This window comes from Platichthys flesus, unplaced genomic scaffold (assembly GCF_949316205.1).
Source record: "Platichthys flesus unplaced genomic scaffold, fPlaFle2.1 scaffold_43, whole genome shotgun sequence".
Taxonomy (NCBI): Eukaryota; Metazoa; Chordata; class Actinopteri; order Pleuronectiformes; family Pleuronectidae; genus Platichthys; species Platichthys flesus.
This window is the reverse complement of record NW_026910026.1, coordinates 31,324-36,493: the sequence shown is the minus strand read 5'-3', so window position 1 is coordinate 36,493 and position 5,170 is coordinate 31,324.

Below are 5,170 nucleotides of genomic sequence, written 5' to 3'. Positions count from 1 at the left end.
ATAAATAGATTTAGAAAAACAAAAAATAGCTAAAAATAGTCCAAATTGTTTTTTACAAACAAAATAATACAAAAACTTGAAGTCAAAACAACTCCTTAAAAACTTCAATATAGGACAAAAACAAAAATGAAAATCAAAACCTATCAAATAAACAAAAAAGCACTTTCATCTAAAGACCAAACCTAAACTTACATTAAAAAACGAATAAGAAAGCTATTGCGCTAAAACTACGGTTTAAAACCAATTCGGTAAAGGGGATATGTGAAGAAGGGGGAGTATTGATGACGTGCGTGGGCCAGTGCATTGCCTTTGGCTCCCTATTCCAAACCGCCCAGTCGTTGGATGAAGCGGGGGGAGTCATCGAGATAACTCCAAAAACCTAACCCTAACCTTCCACCCTACGCCTAAACCTAACTACTTAACTCTAGCCCTAAAACCACGAATCCTTCCTAAATCATCTTAGACTTAGATTACTATAAAACTTAGTTGGACACACCCTGGGGTTTGATCAACCCCGGCAGGGCCTTCCTTGGGAGAGGGTGTCTGTTGGTAATGGCCGAAACACCCAATGACCCAGAGGTACACTACTGATGATGTGTCACCTTTTATATAGTATTTGAAAACAATATAGCCAAAAATAGTCAAATTTTTTTTTTTCAAAAAACAGAACAATACAAAAATAACAAATACATTAAATCAAACACAAATCCTTAAACTTCAATTCAGGACAAGAACAAAAAAGAAAACCAAAGCATGCCAAATAAGCAATTAATTTTATTAAAAATCCAAACTAACCTAACTTACAATAAACCGAATGAAATAAAAAAATAATAAAACTACAATAAAAATAAAAAAAAAATTGGCAAAGGGGATATGTGAGAAGGGGGAGTATAGATGACGCGCGTGGGCCAGTGCATTGCCTTTGACTCCCCAGACCAAACTGCCAAGTCGTCGGACGAAGCGGGGGGAGTCATCGAGATATTTTTTCTAAACCTAACCCTAACCACCCAAATGATTCTTAACGACCACTATTTTGAGGGCATGCAAGTTACACTTTCAGAACTGGAACCCTTACTCACCACAGACTGGCCTTTAGCTTTCAGTATAGCCACCAAATGGGCTAGAAAAAAATTCCAAAAAAGGATGATGCCTTAAACTATTGAGCAGACTGAGGCGCATATTATAGCCATAACCCAACAAGAAGAACAGATGCCCCAGGCAGAAGCCATAGGCGAGACCTACCCTATACAAATCACGAACACAGACAAACCACCCAAAACCTACACCAGACGGGTTAGAAGAGAGTCACAGGAACAAGACACCATTACCATGGATGATTTTCCACCTCTCACCCAGACGAACGGGGGAACCTCACCCCTAACACACCAACTTAGACCTTCACAGACACCCCCAAGGACACCCAGTCCCAAAACACAGCGAAGACATAAAACTTCGAACCCCTGTGTCACAAGAGAGATCACCAACACACTTATTTTAGAACCAGTGTGCACAGAAAAACCCACGACACCCAGAAGAACGACCATCGACTTACCACCACATCTGGACAGGATGGTTCAGGTTCACCAACCTGTTGAGATTGACCACACTTCCTCGGGGGAGGATCTCTCCATGGATGATTCTCCTTCACACTTTACCACTTACCTGGAGGAACCTGTGGAAGATGAACAAAATCCGTCAAACGTGTCTGAACAACCAGAAGACAATGACAATAGTGACACATCAGACACTGTCTCTATTCGGAGACCTCATGGACACTCACATGTTTTTAAAAAACATGTGCAATGGAACTTTGAACCCCAAGGAAAATGTATCATCATAGGTGATTCAAATGTACTCAAGATTCCCGAAATCCAGATTCCACATCTTCATATCGATATTTACCCTGGAGCAAAATACCCCCACATTGAGGCCATTTTGAGCAAATGCCAACCTACAACTTCAGTAGAAGAAATGATCATTTCAGTTGCTATAAAACATAGGGAACAAAAACCCAAAGAGACTTCCATCAAACAACTTCAGAAGGCTCTCAGAATGGCCAAAATCCAATTTCCATCCGCCAAAATTATTCCACTGCCCTGCCCATAAATGAGAAGGACAATCTTAAGATCCTTAATACACACATTGAGGCTAACATGAATTTCTTACCCCCTTTACCAACCCAAGATTTCGCCACAGAGGTTGACAACATACATTGGACAACAACCACAACTGCCGCCATGTTACAGCACTGGGTCAAACATTTAACCTTAAATGCCCGCTAAGGCCCATTATTAGGATGGGGCCGCCTAAATTGGATTCAGCCGAGAAAAATATTGTCCCACATCAAAATTCTGATCAAACAAATAACCCAGATAATGGTAAAGGGTCCACATCAAAGAATGTAGTTGTTTTGGCCAAAGGCTTCCAGCTAACCCAGCCTGAATTCCTGGTGTTAAATAAGGGCCTTACCTTTATACCCACAGCAAAAATTCATAGAGGTCAAAAATCACAAATGTTAGTTAATATCCAAGAATATCACAGACGAGTTAAACTCGCAACTTTCTTTGAGAAGAAAAGGACTAAAGAACCTTTACCATTCACACCCAAGTCCAACAGTACACCTAAATTTAGTGCACTACCCCGCTCAATACGCTCTCTGGTCCAAGCAGACACATATGCCACCAAATCATTCAACTGGTCAATCAGAGATAAACTTAACTTATCCTATGAAGAGGCACAAGCACTAACCCAATTGAAACACAACAGACAAATTATTATAAAACCAGCCGACAAGGGCAGTGCTGTGGTGATCATGGACAGAGACCAATACATATGGGAGGCCAAAAGACAACTAAGTAATTCCAATCACTATAAAAGACTTCCCGGACCCATCTTTTATGATACCATTCCTATGGTAACCGAAATTATCAATCAAATGTGCAAGGAAGGCTATATAAACTATAAACAGAAACAATATCTCTTGGCTAACACTAATTCCCGCCCAAGAATATTTTATTTATTACCCAAGATCCACAAGGATCCTGCAAAGTGGAGCAAACCCTTTGAAATACCTCCGGGCCGTCCTATTGTGTCAGACTGCAACAGTGAAACTTACCTCTCTGCAGAATTCATAGAACACCATTTAAATCCAATCTCAACAAAACACCCTAGTTACATTAGACACTTACGATTTTTTAGATAAAATCAAAAAGATTAAAATACCTACCAATTCTTACCTCTTCACCATAGACGTCGACAGCCTGTACACAAATATTGAAACTAAATCTGGCATTGAAGCGGTTAAATTATGGATGAATAGATTTCCCAATCACAAACGACCTGATAGTCACCTTCTTAAATTACTAGAGATCAATTTAATCAGAAATGATTTTGAATTTGATGGTGTCTTCTACTTACAAACCAGTGGCACAGCCATGGGTAAGAGGTTTGCTCCCTCCTATGCCAACATTTTTATGGCTAACTGGGAGGAATCAGCTCTGGCCAAATCTCCACTCAAGCCACTTCACTATTACAGATTTTTGGACGATATTTGGGGAGTTTGGACTTATTCAAGGATGGAATTCGACCAATTTATTGACCTATTGAATCACCACCATCCAACTATTGCAGTAAAATACGAGATAGATAACACTTTGGTTAATTTTTGGGATGTCACAACATTAAAAGGAGACAAATTCACCACAACAGGACTTCTGGATTTTAAAGTTTATTTTAAAGATACAGACACACACGCCCTTCTCTGGAAAAATAGTTATCACCCACTTCATACTTACAAAGGACTAATCAAATCCCAACTACTTTGCTTCCACAAAATCTGCAGCCAACCGCAGTACTTTGAAGAGGCCAAGACAAAATTTGTTTCAAGCCTTAGCACACAGAGGTTATTCACGCTGGTTTTTAAGAAGCATCTATGGGACTTTCCTTGCCCCCAAACAGACAGTGGAGGGGAATAAACAACAAATAATCCCCCTTATTACAACATACTCAAAACAGAGCTTGGGCCTGAATCACATTGTACAGCAGAATTTTATTAAATTCTTGGGAAACACCCGGAATCTACAAAATCATGTTATCACAGCATATCGCAGAAATCCTAACTTGAAGGATTGGCTAGTTAAGAGTAAAATAAGACCTCTAACAGACATTGAAAAATCTCCATGTGTGGAATACCAATATGTAAATTTTGTGACCAATCTGCAAACCAATAAGGTCATAAAACTCGGACCACCGATTGATCCAAAAACTAATAATTGTATATATTTGATATATTGCTCTAGGTGTAACATGAAATATGTTGGTGAAACCAAGAAATCAATCAGAAAGAGATTGGCCCAACATAGATTTAACATCAAATACGGACAAAAAATGGACACACATTTAATACAACACTTTATTTCACATAAAGTTGAATCACTTAAGATTACCTTAATACAAGCCGGACCCTTGTGGACGGATTTCGTTAGGAAAAAACAAGAAAAACACTGGATTATTACATTAGGAACCAAATATCCTTATGGTCTAAACACCAAGTGAGGGGCACCCTATGTCCCAGGTGAGCCCGTGCACTACATTGGACCCGACATTGTTGGGTCAATGGATATTACCGTCCTCCCCTAACCCTAACCCTAGTCCAAACTGCCCAGTCGTCGGACGAAGCGGGGGGGCGACATCGAGATATCTTTTCAAAACCTGACCCTAACCCCGCAGCCTATAGGCGTCGCCATCCTGTCAGGTCAATTAAAACATCCTGAATGGGGAAAATAACACTTCAAAAACTAAAGAGCTTTATAAAGATTTTACCCCGTTACACATATCCCCCTCCTCTCATTGTCGGCAAATGGAACACCCTCCTGAGACGAAGTCTCTGCAGGGTTTTTAAAGTTAGCTGGAATATAAAAACACACCATTACATAATGACAGAGGTAACACAAAGTAACAGAGAAATGCGGCGGAAGTTCAACTGGATGACATGTCTGAACTATGGCTGAAGAACTCCCACTCCTGGCACCACCGACATCTGGTGGTGGACAAACGGAACCCTGAGCAGCGACGGTGACAGACGAATCCTCGATTCAGGAAAAACAAGCAGATGATTTAACATTTTTACTCAATAAAAAAGACTGATGACCACAGATGAACTAGAGGCTGA